Source organism: Pleurodeles waltl, chromosome 2_1 (genome assembly GCF_031143425.1).
Source record: "Pleurodeles waltl isolate 20211129_DDA chromosome 2_1, aPleWal1.hap1.20221129, whole genome shotgun sequence".
NCBI lineage: Eukaryota > Metazoa > Chordata > Amphibia > Caudata > Salamandridae > Pleurodeles > Pleurodeles waltl.
The window spans coordinates 414,569,499-414,595,194 of NC_090438.1; positions in this window are offsets into that span (position 1 = coordinate 414,569,499).

Below are 25,696 nucleotides of genomic sequence, written 5' to 3' on the forward strand. Positions count from 1 at the left end.
GTTAAAGTAAGAAAGTGCTAGCTTTCTAAAAATGTTAACCAATGGGAGAGATAGACCTTGAAGTAGTGAAAAACACATTTAAGGGTTTTTTACTACCTGGAAATGTTAAACTTAAAAGTACATGCCCAATGTTTTTAAGCAGACTGCACACTGCCTTGGGGCTAACTAGGGCCTAACTTAGGTGTGACTTGCATGTAATGACAAGCACTTACAATGCAATGGGTCTCGCGTTTGCTCGAGTTAAAGCTATTAGCATTGTAAACTCCTAACCGGACTTTTCTTGCCACATAAACTGAAAATAACAAGTAGAACACTTTCACATAAGTGATCCGACTGCTGCCATGAGCGCACAGCAAAAGGAAAGAGAAGTTTGTTTGCAGTGCAACTATCAGTAAAAATGCAATTATTCATGTAACCTGCTCAAGTGCAATTATCCATATATACTGGCAAAAGTGCAAATATCCATGTAACAGGGTTGATGTCATGCAAAGCGCTCGACTACTACCCAGCTACCTATGAAATAAAGAGAAAAAGTAGTGCAGAAACCATATGGAAACCACAGTGGCTCGTATGTTTTCAGTAGTTGGCCGGTGCACTCGAGGCTGGCTAAGCACCGGAAAAGGCATAATGTATGCATGCCTTTCACTAATTTAATCAAGCTAATTTTAACAGGCAACCCCACAAACCAACCAAACGGATGGGCTTGACATGGGCGTGAGTAAAAGCCTACAGAGAGATTACACCAGGGACAGAGCTCTTTGCCCTCAACCCTAAAGAGGAAAGTTTGAGTCTGGCAAGTGGGTGAACTTGCCAGGTCGAATTGGCAGTTCAAACCTGCACACACAGGCTCTGCAGTGGCAGGCCTGAGACATGTTTGAAAGGCTACCTTAGTGAGTGGCACAATCAGTGCTACAGGCCCACTGGTAGCATTTAATTCACAGTTCCCGGTCAAATATAGCACACTTTATTATGGACTTTTAAGTATATTAAATATGACAATTGTGGAGACCCCAATTTTACCATGTTCAAAGTACAGAGCACTTGAATGTTAGCGTTGGTCAGCCCCAGAATTCTAATACCAAAAACAACAAGGTCAGGAAACAAGAAGGGGCAGGGCAAAAAGTCTTGGGATGACCCTCCAGAAAGGGCCGTTTCCAACAGTGGTGTTGGTGTCTCCTGAGAATTAAAATTAGGGGTGGACAGTAAGCTCTGCTCTGCTGGCAGAACTAACAGAGTTTTTAGCTCTTGGCGCACTGCTTGGAGCCCAGAGTTCGATGAAAAGCTCTGCTAGCCCCACCAGTGGAGCGGCGCTCACGGTGTGTTCACTGCAGCCCAACTATGGGCCACACAATGCAAGCGCACACAGTCTGCACTTGCACTGTGTGGCCATAACTGGGCTGCAGTGTGCATTCTCGGCTGGCATGGAACTGCTGCTAGCTCCAGCTGAGCTCCAGATCCAGGCCTCCCTTCACCAGCAGCATGGGGGCAGGGGGCAGAGGGAGGCAGGCCCCTGGGAATGAGGGCCCCCTGGGAGGACCCAGGTAAGTCCTCTTTTATAAATTTTTTGCACACAGGTCAGGGCAGTAGGCAGTGAAAGCTGCTGTTTCCGGCCTCTTGTGCACTGGCCTGCTCAAGCCTCCAATGCACCAGCCTGCACACGGGGTAGGCCGGTGCACTAGAGCAATGAAATGGCAGTTTTCACTGTCCTGCTTAGCGCTTCTGAGATCTGGTGCATTCAGGACAGGGTACCACTAGGGCAGGCACACCACTGTTCATGGAACTCCATCTACACTGAATTCCATAGAGTTTTTAATCAATTCTGTGAATCTCCACGGAATGGACCTCCATGAGCTCCGCCCATCCCTAGTTGAAGTATGATCTGGGTGTCATCAGTGTAATAGATGAATCAGAGTCTGAGGGTCAGAATGATTATTGCTGGAGGAGTCATAAACACGTTTAAGATATTGGGGATGAGTGCAGAGATGTGTGGGACTCTGCAGATGAGCTCCTTCTGTTCTGAGGGAAGTAATGAGCGTAAGCTGTAACATACTTTCAAGTGTAACGCTAGCCACTTTCGAGATGATGGTATTCACTTCAGAGATGGTTCTCAGTTTATACTGTTGTGGAGTCTAGAGATGACTCTGTGTGTGCTAGCAAATTACAGGATTCCCGTGACAACTTTAATTTATTGCATATACATTGCCTTCCACTTTTATGCAGTGCAGTATAGTTGCTTGCCATGTGGTGTTGTGTGGATGTTTGTGAAATATGGCCCCACAATAATATACAAATAGCATGCAAGACAATACGGCAAGGTTGTTTATTGTGTTGTTCTGTGTGAATGGCAGAATGCAGGATTGTGTGAGAGACAAATAAATATGGCATCGCTTGACTAGTGCTGTAACGTCAATTGATGGGTAAAGCAAATGCAGCCCCCTTTGCTACATGATGCAATGGCCTCAGCAGTGGTGTTAAGAAGCACCGTTTTCATCAGTGCAGGCAAAAAGCAGTACTACACCCTAACATGTTAAATGTGGACCATTCTTGCACTCACTATTTCAGGCAGGGTGGGGCAGCAAGCTGTTTAGCTGTGCTGCATTATGTAGAATTACAAAAATCCCCCCAGTTAATACTGAGGTTGTGTGAACAGTGTATAGGATTGCCATGTGAAAAGCAACAATATTACAATATGGCCCTATTCACTTACTGAAATATGTGTTCTACATATCCCTGTGTATTTGAAAGTGATAAAACAGACTGTCTGAATGTTACAATGATCACTCATGTCATATTCAATCATGGATTCTTCTTAACATATTTCTATTTCTTTCCAGAGGGACAAACAACACCTCCTGGAGATCAGACTGTCTGTGATGGCCAGTCTGTTGATGTAACCATCCTACAGCCCATAGATGAAGACACCTTCTAACAACTCTTGGGCATGTCTGATAATTATTCACGGGTACTGAAAAGGTAACACAACATTATTGCGTCTCCAGATGAATCAACATGCACTTTTCATGGAATATTAACTTTTAGGAGTGCAGCTGAGGACTCTGGGGATCGACAAGTTGTTTTTCAGTAGTGAGTAGAAAGAGTCTAGCTGCGAATGGCTGAAGAGGTCCGGTTGGAGATGGAGACCATAGTGGGCACTGTGGAAGGAGGCTGTAGATGTCTTAGCCCTAATATTGAGTTGACAAAGTGTCAACATCAGGACAGTGCACTCTCTACGGGTGACATAACTGCAAAAACCCAGTCCTTATGCAAGGGCATATTTCATGCATTATGTTTCTATGCAGTATGTTAACCTTTTGCATTGCAGAGCTTTTACCTTGAAAAGTCCTTAATGCTGTTTGTAATACATTGTTCATTTGCAAGGCTTGTTTGCAGGATTACAGGGTGTGGTCCTTATTCTAAGACATTTTAGAAGCCTTTCCTGCAGCATGGTTGGGTGTGGCTCGTGGGCGGGGCTTGGCTCTGAATAAGGGAGCCAGCCCAGCTCCATGTGCTCACTATTCAGAGGTACCGGTGCAGAGCAGCAGCATTTTCCTGAGCTCCTGTCCCGGAGGCCTATCAAGTCATTTCCAGGTCTGCCCTCATTTATTTGGTGATCTTCAAGCAGGGCGGTAAGGCGGAGGTCGGGTTAGGCCCCCGACTCCGTTTCCAGTGACATTTGAGTTTTGGGCCTAAACATAAAAACGCGTGTGCAATTGTTTTCCTGGCATTTGGCTCTTGGCATTCAGGTCGGCAGTGTGCGCGATCATTTCATGGCAATTACATCGTGATGTTCGAATCGGCAACAGTGTGCGCGATTCATTCCTGGCATTTAACTCTTGGCATTCAGATCAGCAGTGTGCGCGATCATTTCATAGCCTTTCATTCTTGATGTTCGAATCTGCAACAGTGTGCACAATTCATTTCTGGCATTTAACTCTTGAAGTATAGATCAGCAGTGTGCATGATCATTTCATGGCATTTGGTTCTTGATGTTCGAATCAGCAACAGTGTGCGCGATTCATTCCAGGCATTTAACTCTTGAATTACAGATCGGCAGTGCACGCGATTGTTTCATTTAATTTGACTCTAGATGTGTGAATCGGCAACCGTGTGCGCAATTCATTCCTGGCATTTTAAGTTTTGAAATACAGATCGGCAGAGTGCGCGATCATTTCTAGACATTGAAATCTTGATGTGCAGTTTGATTAAGGTGCATAATAATTCCTGAACATTTGAGTCTTGGAACTCTTAATCAGAGTGTGACGTAGCAGTTTTATTCATGATTCTAGTACAGTTCATTCATGCAAAGAAGACCAGGTGCTCTTTGATTTTTGTTGTAATGTAGTGATTATTCTAGCTATTTGGAGAGCGTTCATTGTTCAAAATATGATATGTTAATTCTGGAATGTTCATATGAAACTTTGCATAACCTTTCTTGATTTCCAGGTACCTAGATTCCTGAGGCCTAGTTATAGTGAAGCTTTAGGCCATTCATGCTTTCAGTATAAGTGTTATTTGAAACAAAGCTTATTGAAAGTCATTGTGATTAATCTTGCAATTGTGTTGTTTAACTCTTGCTTCCACAGGTCTCCTTCCCCGCTGTTCCCAACCCAAAAACCCATTCCCCCACTTGGCCATTCTTTAACTCTGTGCTATAATAGTTAGTGGAGTTTGGAGCTGCCAAGATGTGGGCATGTTGGGAACATGCAAGGATCTGGTCTCCTTGACACAAAGGCTATCACAAACACCTACACTTGGATCCATGTGATTGATAAGTCCCTAACTGACAAACCAATACTGATGTCATGATGCAGAAGTAGCAACAACACAAGCCTTCTACCTGTGACACCAGTGAAGTTGTCAGGCAGTTGGTGGCCATATACAATAATGTGCAGTCTGTGAAGCACAAGTTTAACTCTTTCATTGCATTAATGATTGCTCTCAATAGCAACATTGTTGTTTTGTTGGCTAACCAGAAGATCCTTGACAGGGGCTACCATGCTGCCTAAATAGCACTAACAAATGCTGGTTTGAACAGAGGAGGCACATTTTCTGTCTCTGATGTGTGTGTGCCTAAGGGTAGTGACATCACTCAGCTGCCTCACATTGAAATACCACCAACTCCAGGAGAGGCAGAACATGCATCAGAGAAGGGAGATGTATGGTTCCCCAGTTTCTGATGAAGATCTTCCAGATAAACACTGAGGGCCCCCAGACCGTTTTTTCTAACTGTCCTGTGTAGAATTTCATTCCACCTTCTTTGCAACTCAATGCATTACTTTTATTTGTGCAGTAGTTTATTTTGTCCACTTGTGGTCTGAGATACCCCAGTTGAGGTGATTTGTGTGCATTATTAACTTAAATTCACAATAATAATAAAGTAAAATCCTACATTTGCTAACAGAAATGTGTTCCTCCTCACTGATCATACTCCTCAGATGTAAATGTGAACTCACATGTGTAAAAAAAGTAAGGCCCTCATTACAACTGTGGCAGTCGGTGTTAAAGTGACGGTAATACCGCCAACAGGCCGGCGGTAAAAAAAAATGGGATCATGGGCACAGCGGAAACCGCCAAGACATACAGACACTTTAACACTCTGACTGCCACGGCGGTAGCAACAAAAACCGTGGCGGGAACCGCCAACAGACAGGCAGAAGACAATGTACCGCCTACCCCATTACAACCTGCCCATCTGCCAGCATTTCCGGGGCGGTACCAACGCCATCAAAAGCACTGCAGAAACAGTACTTGGTAAGGAAACCACTCACCTCTCAACACTCAACGAAGAACCAGGATGCCATGGAGCCCGAGCTGCATGTTCTGCCCATGCTGGTGTATCTTCTCATATATCAGGAGCATCTACGTCGGGGACGACTACCACGGTGAGTACAGCACTTGGTAGACAGGGGAGGGGGGAGGAAAAAGAGAGTGACACACACACACAACATGCAACACCCCCAACACCATAAACACATGCAAGAACATTACATCTACACCCAGTAACCCTCTGGAAGAACGCAAGGACAAAAGGAATTAAGTCAAATTAGTGTAATATTAGAAATCTAGAGAAAAACATTCATAAATGAATAAACAGTATGTACAATATATACAAAATGAGGGACAATGTCCACCCAAAAATAATCTGTGGCCCACTGGGCCATAACACCTAGGCCAAGCCCACACTTGACTCCTGCCTAAAAATGGACTGAACACTGCAGGGGTATCAGGTAGAAAACACACAGGCACCTCAGGGGGACGGGGAAGGGGGGGTACCTCAGCCAGAAGATGGTACAGCACTACTGCTCCTGGAGGGGGCTCCATGCCCAAAGCGATGTCCTGGGGAGTGCAAGGCCACAGTCTCATAAGTGGGTGGTTTGCCCACTGCCTGGTCATGGGGAGTGCAAGGCCACAGTCACTCAAGTGGGTGGTTTGCCTACTGCTTGGTCTTGGGGAGTGCAAGGCCACAGTCTCTCAAGTGGATGGCGTCTTCCACTGCTTCTGGAGGGGTCATTGTGCCCAGTGTGCTTCATCCTGGGAAGGATGCGGGGAGTGGATGCATTTCTCCACTGGTTCTGAAGGGGGCATTGTGCCCAGTGTGCTTCATCCTGGGAAGGATGCAGTGAGTGGATGCATTTCTCCACTAGTTCTGGATGGGGCTTTGTGCCCAGTGATGCATCACGTGGGGGGTGCCAGGTCACAGTCCCTTACCTGGGTGTCAGTCCATGGAGACAGGGCTAACGTCCATCTAGTGGCGGCTACAACTGCACAGTGGTGGCAGTGGAAGTTATGATGGGGGTGCTGCCAGTGGTGGGGGAGGCTCCAGCCCTTCCCCTGCAGCCTCGGATAGCTGCCCACTGGGGCTTCTGCTGCTGGCAGTGGTACCACTTTCAGCGGTGCAGGTGGCGGTGCATGCCGAGGTGCTTGTGGCGGTGCAGGTGCCGGTGCTGCCAGTGGTGGGGGGAGGCTCCAGCCCTTCTCCTGATGTCTCGGATGGCTGCCCACTGGGGCTGCTGCTGCTGACAGTTGTGGTGCTTGCAACGGTGCTTGCAGCAGTGCTGGTGGAGGTGCTGGCCGCAGTGCAGGTGGCGGTGCTGGCGGTTGTGCTGGTAGCCACCAGTCCTTTACCTGCAGACTCAGACGGCTGAAGTACCTTTGCTGGTATTTTGTGCGCCTTCCTGCCCTTGGCAGATGGTGGTGTCACCTTGGGTCTGTCAGCTGGAGTCATTGAGGTGGCCTTGCTGGGTGGTTGTGGCTCCTTCCCCTAACTGGATGCTGTCCCCTTCTTCACCTTGCCAGGTGGTGGAATGTTCTTTGCCTTGGCAGGGGTTAGTGGCACACTGGCTGGCCTGACCGGTGCCCCCTTTGAGCCTCTGACAGCTGCAGGAACCACAGCGGACATGGACTTGGTGGCTGAGGTGCTGGGCTGGGTTTTGGCCATCCTGGCCAGAGGGAAAGGACGGGGGAGGGGTAGGGAGCAGGTCAATGTTGGCAAGGAAAAGCTTCTCAGGGACATTGGGGTGGGAAGAGGGTGAAGGTTTGGGAGTGGAGGAAGAGGGAATGGTTGTAGGAGGTGTCAGTCTGCTGTGTTTGGGTGCAGGTGCATGAGCTAGATGCTGTTGTGAGGTAGATGGCTGTTGGGTGGGTGTCTGCTTGTGTTTGTGTACTTTGGGAGGAAGGGTCACACACACAGTGGGAGAGGACACAGGGGACATGTGCATGGTTGTGCGGGTGGTGACTGCCAGTGAGGGGCATGGAGTGATAGGCATACTGGTAATGGAGGTAGTGGATGCGGATGTAGTGCATGCAGGTGCAAGTGAAGACACTACAGGTAGGGAGGTGGAGCATGAGGAGGAGGGGGACACAGTGGAGGCAGTGGATGTTGGTGTATCTGCATGGGGATGGTGCTTGTGTGAGTGCCTGTGAGATGAAGTGTGGTGCTTGTGTTTGCCTGAGCCACTTTTATGTGTTGATTTGGGTGAATGCTGGTCTGAAGGTGTGCTTCGGATAGGCTGGGGTTGAGGGGATTGGGACTGGGTAGAGGAAGTTGGAGGGGGGAGGCTAGAGACAGGGACAATGGCTGCCAACAGTGTGGAGGCCAGAGCCTGAAATGCTCTCTGTTGGGCCGCCACACCAGAGTGAATGCCCTCCAGGTATGCATTTGTTTGTTGCAAAAGCCTCTTGACACCCTGGATGGCATTCAGAATGGTTGACTGCCCAACAGTGAGGAATCTCAGGAGGTCAATAGCCTCCTCACTGAGGTGCAGCAGGGCTGACAGGGGCAGGGCCTGAGGTGTCTGGGGCAAAGGAGATGCCCACCCTCCTGGGTGAGCAGGCACGGGAAACACTCTGAGGGGCTCCTGGGAGAGCGGTTCTGGTAGGGGGGGTGGCGGCCGTGCCTGTTGTTGGGGTGGGAACAGAGGTGTCTGTCACTGCCAGGGAGCTTCCATTGGAGGAGGAGTCGCTGTCTGTAGTGTCCCCTCCTGTCTCTGTAATGGAGTTCCCCTCGCCCTCCGTCCGACTGGTGCCCTCACCCTCGGTGGATTTGGCCTCATGGGCCATGTGAGATGCAGCTCCCTCCATCGCTGGTGCCTCTGCTCTGCCGCCAGATGATGCTAATGCACCCAAGGACAGGGTGACAAAACAAGAAGGTGGGGAGAAACAGAGGATACACTTGGTCAATGCCAGCAACAATACTACCGTTGGCGTACACAACACACAGGGAGCTGCCCTATGCACTAGACCATGCACTACCAGTTACAATGCTAGTCACCAGCCCATGGGGTACATGGCACAACGCCACCAGCTGCAAACCTGAAACCCACAGGACCCTGCCCAGTAGTAGATTCCCACTAACACCATTGGGTTTGGAGTGCTTCAGAGCCTGTCCAACAAGGGAACTACCCTGCCATGTTCGTCCTGGTCTAGGGGCACCCACAGTCCACATCCCCCACCCAGGTAAAACCTTAACGCAGGCCAACTAATGAATCTGAATTTGTACTCACCGCCTTGTGGCTGCTGTGATGCCATAAAGGGCCCATCCAACTCCGGATGGGCCACCGCCAGGATGCAGAACATCGGGGGGATCAGGGTATGACAGGCACCCCTTCCTCGTTGGGAGGCCAGCCCCAGCTGGGCATCCGCCTTCTTCCATTCCCAGCGGCACAGGTCCTCCCACCGTTTGCAGCAGTGGGTGCTCCGCCTGTCAAAGACCTCCAGGGTCTGCACCTCCTTGGCGAAGGCACGCCAAATACCCTTTTTCTGATGGGCACTGACCTGCAGGGAATATACAGCAGAAAAGGGATTAGTAATACCATCCGGACCGTCACACTCATGTCCCACCATATCCCTCCCATCCACTAAGGCACATACATTGAATACCATACATGCAGCACTCTGCCCAGGACACCTCAGCCCCCCTACATGTCGCTTACACACACAGCACTCCATGCATTCATGGCCCACGCATCATGCACACAGTGTACTCACCTGTTTGTCTGGAGGACCATAGAGTAAAGTGTACTGGGATAGGACCCCATCCACCAGTCTCTCCAACTCCTCTGCAGTGAAGGCAGGCACCCTTTCACCAGACATATGAGCCATTGTTGCTTCCAGACACAGGTCACAGCAGCACTTGCAGTGTCGGTCCTCTTCTGTTGAAGGTCAGGTAGCAAGTTAGTGAACAGATAGAAAATGGCTGTCATGTCCGCGGCAGTGCGTACCGTCACCGCCGGCATACATCGCAATTGGCTCCTGAAACCCATAGGGCCCAATGATAACCAATGCGAAGTTGCACGGCAGTTATCGACTGCCTACTGCAATGGCGCACTACACCAGCAGAATGACCTTATTTCCACTTGTCCCTACTCACAGGTCAGGCAGCCGCCATTTCAGTGGGGCACAGGCAATAGCACCTAACTGCGTCACAGCAGACATTGGCACATCAACTGACTCTCGAATTCACATACAGGTTCTTTAAATGAAGAGATGCATCATTATTGCAATTGATGTGTGAATATGACCCTCTGCTCACCGTTTTCCTCCCTAGACTTCAACCGCTGAGGATGAATATGAGGTGGAGACATTCTCCAGTGTGCAGAGCCGTGGTGGACCTTTCGACAATGGAGGACAGACACATTATCCTAGCTTACAGACCTGATCGGGCCACAATCCAAGAACTGTGTGCCCAATTGGAGCCAGACCTGCTGTCAGCTATCCACCAGCCCACAGGTATCCCTCCTCTAGTACAGGTCCTGTCAGTGCTCCATTTCCTGGCAAGTGGTTCCTTCCAAACAACAGTGGCCATGGCATCAGGGATGTCTCAGCCAATGTTCTGCAACGTGTTGACCAGAGTGTTGTCTTCACTGCTGAAACACATGCGCAGCTACATCATAGGATTTGGCCACAGTGAAAGATGACTTTTATGCAATGGGACATATCCCCAACATCATTGGTGCCATTGATGGTACACATGTAGCATTTGCCCCCCCTTGGAGAAATGAACAGGTGTTCAGGAATAGAAAAAGCTGTCACTCTATGTATGTGCAGATTGTGTGTTTGGCTGACCAGTACTTCTCCCATGTGAATGCCAAGTATCCTGGCTCTGTGCATGACGCCTTTATCTTGAGGAAAGCAGAATCCCATATGTGATTTCTCAACTCCAGAGGCACTGGGTGTGGCTAATTGGTGTGCCTATGGTCCCCACCCAGTTGATGTAGGTATATGGGTGTGGGGTTGTCTCTAAGGGTGAGTATATGTCTAGCAGGTATCCATCGAATATGGAGTTTGCGTCATTTTTTAGCATAGACACCTACTTTGCGTTAATGATATTCAAGGTAGGCGTTCCCGTCTAAAAAAATTTACTCCGAGGCATGTGCGCCGTATTTACACTCCCGGGCAAAATTCACGCCCGGGAGTGGGCGGGTAAACAAAAATGATGTGCAGCCGCTTTTGCGCCGTTTTTTTGCGCCTGGACAAGGCAGGCGTTAAGGGACCTGTGGGCTCGGAAGGAGCCCAGAGGTGCCCTCCCATGCCCCCAGGGACACCCCCTGCCACCCTTGCCCACCCCAGGAGGACACCCAAGGATGGAGGGACCCATCCCAGGGACATTAAGGTAAGTTCAGGTAAGTATTTTTTTTTAATTCTTTTGTGGCTTAGGGGGGCCTGATTTGTGCCCCCCTACATGCCACTATGCCCAATGACCATGCCCAGGGGACAGAAGTCCTCTGGGCATGGCCATTGGGCAAGGGGGCATGACTCCTGTCTTTCCTAAGACAGGAGTCATTTCAATGGGGGTTGGGAGTCGAAAACAATGTCGCAAATCGGGTTGAGGCGAAAAATTTGCCTCAGCCTGACTTGCCCCATTTTTTGGCACCCAAGCTCCATATTCCCCTACGCCGGCGCTGCCTGGTGTACGTCATTTTTTTTCACGCACACCAGGCAGCGCCGGCGGCTAACGCCGGCTAACATCATTGAATAAATACGGCGCACGCATGGCGCTTCAGAATGGCGTTAGCCGGCGCTAATTTTTTTGATGCAAAACTGCGTTAGCGCAGTTTTGCGTCAAAAAGTATAAATATGGCCCCAGGTGCTTTTTCTGCAGGAGTATGAGCCTGGAGATGGTCTTGTGGCAGTGGTGGAGCCTGTGGACAGTGAGGAAGCCTCAGAGTGCTGGGCGTAAAGTATTTGTACCAACACACACAGTAACTTAATGAAAACACTACAAAATGACACAACACCAGTTTAGAAAAATAGGAAATATTTATCTAGACAAAACAAGACCAAAACGACAAAAATCCAACATACACAAGTCAAGTTATGATTTTTTAAAGGTTTAAAATAAAAAGAGTCTTTAGGTAGTTGTAACAACACACTAGCGCTGCTAGCGTGTAAATGTACCTGGTTTGCGTCAAAAATAACCCCGCACGGGCGGTGTGCGTCGAAAGTAACCCTGCACGGCTGTGTGCGTCGAAAACAACTCGGCACGGCGGTGCGTGTTGAAAAAGCCAGCCACACGACGATCCGAAAGTCCCGCGGCGCAGGGTGCGATCTCTCAGCCTCCGTCAGCGATGCTGCGCGTCGTTTCTCCTGCTCCGGGCGTCGGTTTTTCGGTCGCGTTTCCTGCGGCGTCGTTTCTCAGCTGCGGAACCGGCGTCGCGTCGTTTTCTCAGCCGCGATCGGATTCGCGTCGATCTTTTCTCCGCACGGCGCTCGGTGCGTGTATTTTTATCCTTAGGCTGCCAGCCTCTCCTTTCAGGGTCCCAGGGACTGGAAGGGCACCACAGAGCAGAGTAGGGGTCTCTCCAGAGACTCCAGGTGCTGGCAGGAAGAAGTCTTTGCTATCCCTGAGACTTCAACAACAGGAGGCAAGCTCTACATCAAGCCCTTGGAGATTTCTTCTTCAAGATGGAAGGCACACAAAGTCCAGTCTTTGCCCTCTTACTCTGGCAGAAGCAGCACTGCAGGAAAGCTCCACAAAGCACAGTCACAGGCAGGGCAGCACGTTTTCCTCAGCTATCAGCTCTTCTCCAGGCAGAGGTTCCTCTTGGTTCCAGAAGTGTTTCTAAAGTTTGTAAGTTTGGGTGCCCTTCTTATACCCATTTTAGTCTTTGAAGTCACCTTCCTTCAAAGGGGACTCACACCTTCTTGTGAAATCCTGCCTTGCCCAGGCAAGGCCTCAGACACACACCAGGGGGCTGGAGACAGCATTGTCAGAGGCAGGCACAGTCCTTTCAGATGAGAGTGACCACTCCACCCCTCCCTCCTAGCAGAGATGGCTAATCAGGAATGCAGATCACACCCCAGCTCCCTTTGTGTCACTGTCTGGTGTGAGGTGAAAAACAACCCAACTGTCAACTGACCCAGACAGGGAATCCACAAACAAGTCAGAGTCACAGAATGGTTTAAGCAAGAAAATGCTCACTTTCTAAAAGTGGCATTTTCAAACGCACAATCTCAAAATCAACTTTACTAAAAGATGCATTTTTAAATTGTGAGTTCAGGGATCCCAAACTCCACCTGTCCATCTCTTCTCTAGGGGAATCTACACTTTAATCATATTTAAAGGTAGCCCCCATATTATCCTATGAGAGAGAGACAGACCTTGCAACAGTGAAAACGAAATTGGCAGTATTTCACTGTCAGGACATATAAACCACATTACTATATGTCCTACCTTATCCATACACTGCACCCTGCCCTTGGGGCTACCTAGGGCATACCTTAGGGGTGCCTTACATGTAAGGAAAGGGAAGGTTTAGGCCTGGCAAGTGGGCACACTTGCCAAGTCGAATTTACAGTGTAAAAATACACATACAGACACTGCAGGGGCAGGTCTGAGACATGATTACAGAGCTACTTATGTGGGTGGCACAACCAGTGCTGCAGGCCCACTAGTAGCATTTGATTTACAGGCCCTGGCACCTCTAGTGCACATTACTAGGGACTTACTAGTAATTCAAATATGCCAATCATGGATGAACCACTTACATATAATTTAAACAGGAGCACTTGCACTTTAGCACTGGTTAGCAGTGGTAAAGTGCCCAGAGTAACAAAAACAGCAAAATCAGAGTCCAGCACACATCAACAACCTGGGGAACAGAGGCAAAAAGTTAAGGGAGACCACGCCAAGGATGAAAAGTCTAACACGTGTCCCCCCCAGCTAAAAGTGGGGAGCAACTACCCAACCTCATGGGAGTTCAAGGCAGAGAAAGAAGATATGGACAACAGAAGTAATCTCATACAGCAGTATTTCCAATGACACACAGGTAAGGCACTGTAACTTCACTTTTCTTTTCAGTTTTCTGTTGGACATTGTACATGGCAGCATGATTTCTCTATGTCTATTGCCAATTACTGTACCCTTTGGCATCTCTATTTTCAAATCTCCGTGCCCCACTCTGGCTCTTGGTATGTTTACTGCTGCCCACTACAGGTCATACCAATGTATAAATTACTGTACATAAGATTTGCAATGTTTTCAGAATGTTGTACTAATACATATTTCAATCAATTGACAGACTCCAGAATTGTATTTGTTCCAAGGGTGTTTATTTAAGTGCTAATAGGTAGAGGGGGATGTGCAATGGGCTGGGGTGATGGTGGAGGAAAGTAAAGGGTAGAGTCCAGTCTCTTAGGATCACAGGTCCATTGTCCAATGCGGCCTAGGAAGGGGAGCAATGGCAGTTATAGGTGGACAGGGTGACAGAGTGGGATAGAAGGGTGACAATCAGGAGAGTCTTATTGCCTGGCGGGGGTCTTGGCAATGTTCTATGGCTTCTGCCTGGATCACAGGCACTGTTTGCGGGGTGGTTCTCCTTCTGCAGGGGGTGGGGTGCTGGTGGCCTGTTGTTCCAGTGGCGAGGCCTCCTGTCCACTAGCGCCGGTGGAGGTGGAGGGCTGTTCATCGATGTGGCTAGTGTCAGGGGCCATTAGTTGTGCCACTGCCTCCCTCATGGTGTTGGCCATGTCAGCCAGAACCCCTGCAATGGTGACCAGGATGGTGTGGATGTCTTTGAGGTCCTCTCTCATCCCAAGCTACTGACCCTCCTGCAGCCGCTAGGTCTCCTGCAACTTGGCCAGTATCTGGCCCATGGTCTCCTGGGAATGGTGATATGCTCCCAGGATGTTGCTGAGTGTCTCGTGGAGAGTGGGTTCCCTGGGCCTGTCCTCCCCCTGTCGCACAGCAGTCCTCCCATCTCCCATGCTGTCCTGTGCCTCTTTCCCCTGAACCGTGTGCCCACTGCCACTTACCCCAGGTCCCTGATTTTCCTGGATTTGTGGGGTTGCCTAGAGTCCCTGTAGTGGTGGACACACTGTTGATTCACATGTCCTGGGGACAGTGGCATGGGCCAGCTGGGTGGGTGCTGTGGTGGTGTTTCCTGAGGGGGGAGGCTCTGTGGTGGTATGGGACTGTGGCTGGGTAACCGACTGTCCAGAGATCCATGACGGGCCAGGTTGGTCATCGTGATCCAGGAGTGCAGAGCTGCTGTCATCACTGTGGGCCTCTTCTGTTGGGGGACTGGATGTTGGTGGCACCTTCTCTCTGGTGAAGTTAAATGGGGGTCCTGTGGGGATGAAAATGCAGTGATATTGTATCTGTGTGTGCCATCTTGTGCATGGGTGTGTTTCCCTGTATGTTGTGATTTCCCTGTCAGCTTTGCCTTGTGTGCGTGTTGATTTTGTGGGCGAGGTGATTATCTCTAATGGGCATTGTTTAGTGATGGGTGTCCATGCAGGTCTGTGATGGGTGTCCATGCATAGATGTTGCATGTAGGGCTTGGTATTGGGATGGGTGGGTTGTGATAGTGGGGCATTTGTGAGGTGGTGGAGTGATGGTGGTGAGGGTAGGGGTAGTTGTTTGTGATGGCATGCAGGTAGGGTGGGGGATATAGTAGTAATGATTTGACTTTCCAGAGTCCAGTCCTCCTGCTACTCCTGCAAGGCCCTCAGGATGCATTATTGCCAAGACTTGCTCCTCCCATGTTGTTAGTTGTAGGGGAGGAGGTGGGGTCCACCGCCAGTCCTCTGTACGGCTACCTGGTGTCTTGCAACCACGGAATGAACCTTCCCCTGTAGGTCATTCCACCTCTTCCTGATGTCATCCCTTGTTCTTGGGTGCTGTCCCACGGCGTTGACCCTGTCCACTATACTCTGCCATAGCTCTATCTTACTTGCAATGGACGTCTGCTGGTTCTGTAATCCGAGTAGCTGTGGCTCTACCTGGATGATTTCCTCCACCATGACCCTTAGCTCCTCCTCTGAAAACCTGGGGTGTCTTTGGGGTGCCATGGATGTGGTATGAGTGGTATGTGTGAGGATTTGTGGGGTGATGTGTGGGGTGATGTGTTGTGGTGTGTGCTGTGAGGTGCATGATTTTGTATGGGTGATGGTGTTCTGTGGCTCAGATTGAGTGGGTGCTCCTGGCCTGTCTCTCTCTCTGTTCGCAATCTTTTTTTTTTCATTGAAAGGGTTGTGGGTAATGTGGGTGTGTGTTTCATAGTGGTCTGAGTGTGTGGGTGTGGTGTGTGTATGTGTGTCAGGTGTGTGTATTTTGAATTGTCCAAAGTGGTATAGTTTTGTTAGTGTGTGTGAATACATGGAAAGCAATAAAAAATTAACTACCCACACCTTGTAATGTCAAGACCTGAATATATTGAATTAAAATAGATTGTTAAAAAAACAATATGAATTTTGTTTTGTTGTTTCTTAAAATAATAATAAAATGTAACTCTAAATCGAAATCCATATTTTTGCAGCTGAAGAAGAGTGAGCTAAAGTCAATTGCACATGGTGTCTTTGTATATGCAACACAAAAGGATAAAGGACGGAGTGGTGAAACTTTTCAAACACTCACTCCCAGTCACAGATCTGGGTTTAATCCATTGTTCTTTTGCTCACCATGCCAAGCCATATGAAAATCAGTCTTAACCTTGTTTTTCATGGTAACAGTCCAGCCCGAACTACCAGGAAAGGTCCTCCCTGACTGGAAACACGCATTGTAGGATCGGTTTTAGGGTATCACCTTTCATCAGCCAGGCTAGCTTGAATCCAGTGGCACAGTGTGCATGGGACCCACGTCTGGGCCCAGGGCAATTTTAGCAAACAAAAGGATGAAGTGCTGAAACATTTCATCTTGTCCCAGGGCAAAGATTCTTAACATTTCAGGTATCATATGAGCTAGTGAGAAAATGGTGCCTCTAATTAAGGTAAGTATAATATGGAAGTCACATATCACAAAATATAACTGACATTCTAGTGCAATCAGAAGTGCCTCCATTCCTAGAACTAGTATTTGCTGTTGGTCTTACATCATGCAAGGAGGGACAATGTAAAGGCAAAACCTGAGTCAGATGTATAAAGTATAATGTATTAAGTAATGGTGAGTAATGCAAGACAGCGCATATGGCTGACTTACCTCACTCTGGCAGACAGCCATTCCAGAGATGCAGGGTGGGTGTCTCGCTGCATCAACACTCTTATTTTGTAGCTTCACAGACTTAGCATCAGTGCTACATTTGGAAATGTGTCATAATGCAACATGTATACAGGTAAGCGTGAACCGGGGAAAAAAATCAGGTGGCAAAGACGAGGTGTAGAAGGAGGGTGGTTGGAAGTCTTTTTTGTAGCTGAGACTTAATTTCAAGTGGAGGGCCAGCTTGCTCTTGGAGTCTCTGGGTTCAAGGGATGCAGGTCCAGACCTAATTACCCAGCCAGGAAAACATCAGGCAGCAGGACAGCACAGCAAGGCAGTACTCCAAAGCGTATTGCTCCTACATCAAGATTCATATGAGTTACGAGAGAATACAACTGAATGTGAGCCACAGTCATAAGGGCATTAAAAGTTTGTATTTCCTATTCAACCTACTCTCTCTCTTCCTAAGATGTGTCCAGGCCCCTTCCTTGTGAACTATCCCTGATTCATCAGAGACAGCTTTGCTGAACTATTAAACTCTGTTTGGTGGGACTCTTCCACACTTCATGTATTCCTCAAGCAGCCATGACCTTATCCAAAAAGGAACCTAAGGTCCTCCGTGTTATTTAGCAGTGCAGGCACTTCTGCACTCATTGTACAGTCACAGCATGTTCAGTGCCTAGTACTTTAATCCACATGCATTGTGCTACCACCAGCATACTGACTTGAAGCTGAAATACTGTTTATTATTATTGACCCTTTGCACTGTACTAGAGTGTATTACTTTTAACACATACTACCAACACACACATATTATTCACGTGCATAATGTTCCACATTTCACCCTATGTGTTGTGTATGTCTTGCATTGTTACATGCAACCAGCACATGATTTTCTCACACACACACTGCCAGATTGACCTGATGTTGGGCAGGAGTGAGTTAAACACACAGCAGGAGAATTGTAGAAGAGTTGAGTGAGCCAGTAGGCCTCTTACCTGTGACCCATGATAGAATGCTCATGTTCACTACTACTGGTCACTCTATCGTATGCCATCATTAATGATCCAGGCAACAATACAGGTGGGCACTTAGTACACGGGTTAACAAAGCATACCATGCAGTGAAATCATCCAACACAACATCCACCATTTCACCATATTTCATATATTTGTGTATGTCCACAACCATTTGTGCCTGTATTACGACATATATGCTAGATTGCACATCTCTGTATTCCTGACGTGATGTGATGTTTAGCAAACATCTTCCTTGTGTCACATTTCTGAAAAATGCCATGCATTGCTACTTCATACGTTTTGTAGGTTTTGTAATGGGCCTTTGACCCACCTTGCATTGATCTGCAAAGCATGGTAAATGTGTATTGTTTTAAGTGTGGGCAAAAGTAACTTCACATCAATCAAACCTTGAAAGTTGTTACTTGTGCTGTTTCTAGGTTCCCATACATGCATTCTTTACAAATGTAGTTTTGACATCTACATGTGAGACTAGACCTTTGACCAATGCAAGTGACTCCCATGATCTAAGATAGTATCTGCTGCAACATTTGTTCCGCCTAAGTGCTGCCACTCTGAATGCCAGTACATATGGGAATCATACATCAATTACAAGATTACCTCAAGGAGTGACTTATTGGGAGATTGTGATCCATCATACACTGAGTGCCACATTTAGTACACTTTGTTGCAGCAGAACACAGCAAGAAAGCTTTATGTGCTCCACTGCACTGCTTAAGAAAGGGAGAAGATGAAGGCCCCATATCTATCTAGATATAGAGCAATCCTGCTCTCTCCCTCTCATGCAGTCTATTGCATCACATTGGCTTGCTGCGATGATTTGTTTTTAGTTCGAGATATGCCCCCATGTTATTCAACAGCTCAGAAATCAAGATTTATACATGTCCAGCCCTACATCTAGTTGAGAAGATGTGAGTGCCTATATATGTACTTTGACCTTAACACAAACACAACAGAACGGATGAGTTAAAAAATAGATGATAGCTTGACATATGATGTCCTTGCTTACCTACATGACATTTGTAGAGCCTTTGATTTGTTTACCTACTTTAGCATGGCTCTTTCCTTAGTAGATGTAACCATTTTTCAACATGTGACATGGATGTTAGTATTGGATTTATTCATACACCAGCTACTGCTTTTTGTATGACAAGCTGTCTTGCTTAACTTAGACTGATACATAGGTATAGCAATGTAGGCCTTTTTCATATGAGAAAACATGATGTGGATATAAATACATCTATACTACAAAATTGTACACAACACTCTGTATTCACATGTATGATTTTTTTTTTGCATGTAGAAGATCCTTTACTTATGTGCCTTGATTCTGATATCATTAATCTAGCATGAGAATGATTTGGATTATGAGTACAATGTGTTACCCTACCTCGGTTGTATTTCCCCTTTGTCATTCCCTAGTACATCTTTCACAGCATATTTATTGACAGTGTCAGTTTTACATTGATGGACTTAAGTGCAAGAAATTATGTATGCAACTTGTGACAGTAAATTGTTCATCTGTCACATTGATTAAAATTGTAATGTGGCTTACTATCTATGAGTATATTTGGACTTAGAATGTTTGTATGCCTGAAAAATAAGTGACCCTTATACTTTCAGTATCATATATGTACCTAGAGTTGAAACTTACTCAAGATTTGGTACTACGCTTTCAGCACATGACATACATGGGCTTTAGAAGTTATTTTTCCAATTGTTGTTCTCATACCTTTGTCAGCCTACAGATTTGCTCCCACATGTGACACATATACTTAGGAACACATGACATGCTCAGCACACCTGTCATTTCAGTGTAACTTTAACCAATAATCCAGATTTGTAATGCCATTGCACATTCACACATCTCAAACTTAGCTAAAATATATCCTTTTTACTGATACTGAAATTGTTTGTCGACCACATGATTTGTGAATTGATTTGTTCAACTTTGCAGAAAAAATGGTTCTGGCCACTCACATAGTGTGAGATAATGCAGTACTTCTCACTGTGCGATTTTTTTCTAGTTCCATTGCAGGATCAGTGATGGAGCGACACAATGGGATAGCATTGAATACATGTCGGAGTATGTTATTACTCAAGGTGTACATGACAAGAAATCCAGAAACGGACACACAGATTGCTTTTATGACATATGTAACAACTTCTTAGTTTACATAAATTCTGTTTTAATTACCAATGAGCATGCAATTCCCTTACATGCCATTATAAAGCCACCCAGTGATGGTACAGTAGTGGAAGATGTGTGCATCATATTCACTTCCTGGAAATGTTGTCAGTACATTGATGAACATTCCTTGATGGTCCACTGTGGCCCGGACCTTAATGGAGTGGTTGTGCTTGCAGTTTCAGTACAGGTGGGTATTATTACAGGAGGCACAAGTTTTACATGTGTGCAAACAATGGCACCAAGCAAATTATGGAATATAGTAATGTTGTAAAAGCCTTGCTTGGCATCCAGTTGTTGCTAGTTTTCGGGATAAGAAGGTCCTGGGGTGTGAGTTTCATAATGGCATCCGAGACAGATGGGAGAAAGGCAGAAAAAGCTCATTGTGAGATGCCAGCCAATTGGGCTGTTGTGATTTGGAAGGATTCTGATACCAACATGTAGATCACAACCATCAATTTTACAGCGCTGGTTTGGCATGGGTCCTTGCACCTGCTGGCTGGAGACTTGGCCGAATCTTCTCCAAAAATTCCAGGCTAGAATCCCTCTCTCTTCAGCCTGTATAAATGAATGACCTCCTTCTCCATGAGGTAATTGAGAGATATATGCTGCCAGTAAACATGCTCTTTCTTCCTTCACTGCCTACATAGTGGTATCCTAGGTCCGCCTAGTTGCAGTATGACAACCTTACTGGCGTTGTTGAACTTGCCAGAATAAATTGTGATGGTGGGGTATTTTTACTATGGCCACTGCGTCATTTCATACACCTGGTTTGCTGATGTGCAGCAATTTTGCCATATTTCCAGCTTTGAATTGAGCGACTCTATGATGTGTGATGTAGTGATATACTCATAAATATGCATGCATATTGCATATATTCCTGCGTGAAGCAGCTGGCTTCAGCTCAGTTTTTGCCCCATGCAATCCTTAAAAAATGATTAATTTTTGCAAATGCATGAATTTTTAAATATGACTTACTACCTGCACTGGCCTTGGGTCACACTACGTGACACAAGGGTGGTGCAACCCATTCATAAATATGTCCCCAAATCTAACAGAGTTCAACGTAAACATAGTAACCAATAAATAAATGTTAACATCTTTTGTTTTTTAGAACATACATTCATAATTTGTGAGAGAGTGACCCTATCAAGGTGATATAACATATCCTTATTGAGATACAACACAAGTCACTGAAACTTTGCTCTACCACTTGCTAGCTCTTCCACAAACAGAGGGTAATTCCCATGAGAAAGGCATGATAGATTTAAACAGTACCAAAGAACATGACATTTTATAACACAAAACAAAACACCCTAACCTATTCAGAACATCCAAGGCAAATATGATGAGAAATTTATGCATAGAATTGTTAAAAATGGATTATTGGATTAGGAGATGTCTTTTCATGGCTTTTTAATGAAAATGTCAAAAAATGCCCAAAAAAGAACAATGGGAGTGTAAGGTTTAACCTCAGTCCTAATTCAATGCCAAATAATTGCCACAGCTACAAGATGCTTTTACTGAATGAGAAACTATAATACAGGCACCATGAAATCAGAAATCAGAATAAAGAGTCAATTACTTTATACACTTTTGCATTCCAAGGCTGTCAAACTTTCTGGCACTCTTCTAGGAATCTACTGTCAAAGACAGATTCTTTCTAATACTGACTATTGTTTCAACAAAGATTTCCAATATATGGAAGATGCTAGAAACTAACTCCTGGAGGTGGATTTAGCAAGACTTTGTACAATCACAAAACAATGCAAAGTGACACAAAGCAGCACAAAATCTTAAAAGTGTATATACATTCCTGTGATAAAATGTGTTGCCCGTTTTAAGCATGAATTATGATTTGTGCTGCTTTGTGCAACTTTGCTTTAAGGGGTGTTCCGGTTTGCTCGGCACACACAGCCACATTTATTGAGGCATAGCCCCATCTACTAAAATGGTCAGGCTGAGCTTAGAGACAAAATATAAAACCTTCTTGAGAGAGGTAAAAAGTTATTTGCAAAAATGTATGTATCAAACAGTGCACTGTATGCATGTATGCTGCAATGTACCACACACCTCAAGTGTGTGATTTTTTTTATTTTTATTGTCTAGGCATAGGATTTTATACTGAAAGTCCACATTTCTCTCCCCTTGCCCAAAGTGTGCTTCATTGCAGTACTTGTTTTATAGCTGCTTTTCACACAGCTCTATGCCTTCCATGGAAGGCTTCTAGGGGCATATTTATACTCTGTTTGCGCCGAATGTGCGTCAAAAAGTTTGACGCACAATCGGCGCAAACCCTGCCCCATATTTATACTTTGACGTCCGACCCCGCGGGCGTCAAAATTCCACCATGTGCGTCATTTTTTGGAAGGGGGAACCAGCCTTGCGTTAATTATATGCAAGGTAGGCGTTCCCTTCCAAAAAATGACTTTAAGGCCTGTGCCCCATATTTATACTCTGATGTCATTTTGACGCACAGGAGGGGGTGGGCCTTAAAAAACGACGCACAGCCTGATGAGCGCCGTTTTTTAACGCCTGGGTCAGGGCAGGCGTTAAGGGACCTGTGGGCTCGGAAGGAGCCCAAAGGTGCCCTCCCCTGCCCCCAGGGACACCCCCTGCCACCCTTGCCCACCCCAGGAGGACACCCAAGGATGGAGGGACCCATCCCAGGGAAGTAAAGGTAAGTTCGGGTAAGTATTTTTTTCAGATTTTTTCTGTGGCATAGGGGGGCCTGATTTGGGCCCCCCTACATGCCACTATGCCCAATGACCATGCCCAGGGGACATAAGTCCCCTGGGCATGGCCATTGGGCAAGGGGGCATGACTCCTGTCTTTGCTAAGACAGGAGTCATGTCAATGGAGGTTGGGCGTCAAAAAAAATGGCGCAAATCCGGTTTGAGGCCTGAATTTTGCCTCAGACCTGACCTGCCCCATTTTTTGACGCACAACCCCCATTTTCCCATACGCCGGCGCTGCCTGGTGTGAGTCATTTTTTTTTACGCACACCAGCGGCAGCGCTGGCTAACGTCATTCCATAAATAAGGCGCCCGCATGGTGCGTTGGAATGGCGTTAGCCGGCGGTAAAATTTTTGACGCACAACTGCGTTGGCGCAGTTGTGTGTCAAAAAGTATAAATATGGGCCATAGAATCCAGGTCTCTCTCCTGGCAGTAGGGTCCAGTCCTAAATTGGCAGCTTTTCCTATTCCTGTAACAGAGGAGAGGAAGGACAGTAGAACTTGTTTACCTCTGCTATGCCTCCAGGCAGAATACAATATAAGTTTTAAAAATCACCTTTTCACTTTAGAAAAACAGTATATTTAACTAGATTTTTTATACAAATGAACATTTCAAAAAGTTTGTTATTTGTTTCTTGTCACACAACTAAAAGCAGACATTTATTCTTGATAAGTCCTTCTCATTGAAATGCACCTGTGCCTCAGCAAGGAGTTAGAGAGATTTTTTCTTCAGCTATGATAATCATCAGAATGCAGCAAATATCCAACATTCCAGGTTAATAGGTTTTTAGGTCAAGAAGAGAGGTGCAAAGGACAGTATCAGAGACAGAGAGGCTGGTACAAGAACCAATAAACTCCAGGCATGAGACAGACACAAAATCAATAGTATGAATGGTAAACACCAATGATCTCTCAAAAGCCATATTAAATATCTCTTCTCATCACTTGAGAGATATGGAATCATCTGGACATGGATGAGGATGTACTTTTTTCCCCAGTACAACCAACCTAAACATTTGTTTTCAATAAATATAATTGCAGCCTTTTCGGACACCTCCGACCTACATAATAGGCCCTTCTTTACCTCAATACTCAAATTGTCAGCAAAGAAATGTTCACCTTTGAGACTGCAATACTTCAAGAAAATTACTCAGTCTTCAAAAAACAGAAAATTCATAAATGTATTTTTTTTCTTCAAATCCTTTAACCTTTCACTTCAAACTTACAATCTCCATGAGTTGTCATCAAACCAGCTGATAATGGGGGTGGAACTGTACTGCTTTACAGATCAAAATATATTAATGAACTATTCAAATATCTTAGTTTAGCTGATCATTACAGGAGATCTCCCACTGACCCAACTCCTACTTTGAAAACACCCATTACGCCCATGACTAAGATAGGCTTTGACGAAGGTTGGTTAAACCCCCAAGAGATTATCTTTTCTGAAAGAAATTAATCTTACTGTTCTTGCAATTTACATCTTATTAAAACCACAAAAAATTCAAGCTCAACTGCTTGGCTATCCAATTGATTCAGACTGTAATTTTATTCTCAAACCTCTGGCTCTATATATTGATTTTCTTGATTAAACACTTGATTCACTGTAACCCTTCATTTATATAGGCAACTACTGGTATAACCAACTCCATAGAAGATTTACCATTCATACAATAATCTGATATTCTAGTTACAGTGGACATAGAGAGTTTATACACTAACATACCTCAAAAGGAAGTACTAAAAGCCATTCATGACTTACTTGAGTCTAGGACTGATCTCCAGAAAGTTCCCACTTCATTTATCATTGACTGTGCTCGTACTGCATCAGGAAAGAATTATTGTTTTCTTTCAAGGACATTAATTTTAACAAGCGAAAGGTGTGGCTATGGGTGCTGTTTTCCTACCAAATGTAGCAAATGTTTACTTTGCAGTGTTTGAAAACAAAATAATCTATTTCCTAACAAGTCCCTACCTGACACATATACTGAAGTGGGGCAGATATATTGTCATTGTCCTACTAATATATCACAGTGACACTAACTTATTATTACAATTTCATGAATTGCTTAATTCTCTTAATACAAATGAGAGATTCACCATGGAATATATCTCCTCCACTATTAAGTTCTTAGATCTACCATTACGGCTGCCAATGGAATACTCTATACAACTCTGTAAACAAAACTCTAAGTTAGGAACACCTGGCTACAAAACAATAGTCACCCTCCTCTAGAGCTGGATGACAATCTTCCTTTCAGATTTTTTTTTTTATTTCATATGTAATTGTGCAAAGAAAAGTGATTACTCTACTGAAGTTTAAAACCTTTCCATCAAAATCAAAGCCCATAGCTTTAGCGTGATCTGTACAGATTCCTGAGGAGATCACTTTGGAGCACAAGTCCAGCATACTCCTCTCAGTAGAAAAATTGAAATGTGGGACAGGATTGTTGAGAGAGCTAATGCTGTATGCACCACCCTGCGCACAAAGTAGGACATTTATTAGAGGTAGAAAAATCTCATTGGCAAGGTCCATTCCCTGGTCTTCAGGCACCAGCTGCAGGCCAAGAAGACTGGCAGTGACCCTCCCATTGCTCCATTACATCTCTTTCCCTGGGAGGAGAAGGTATTGGCCATCCTGCATCCTGAGGGCTTGACAGGAATACCTGGAGGAGTGGAGTCTGGTAAGTCACAACACAAAAATGTGTCACCAGAATTCTCTGTCATGCATGTTAATTGCTCACCTTTTGCCACTGTCTTGTTCATGCACCCCATCAGCATTCAATAGCCAGAGTATCCAGGTGTTGACATTGTAAATCTATA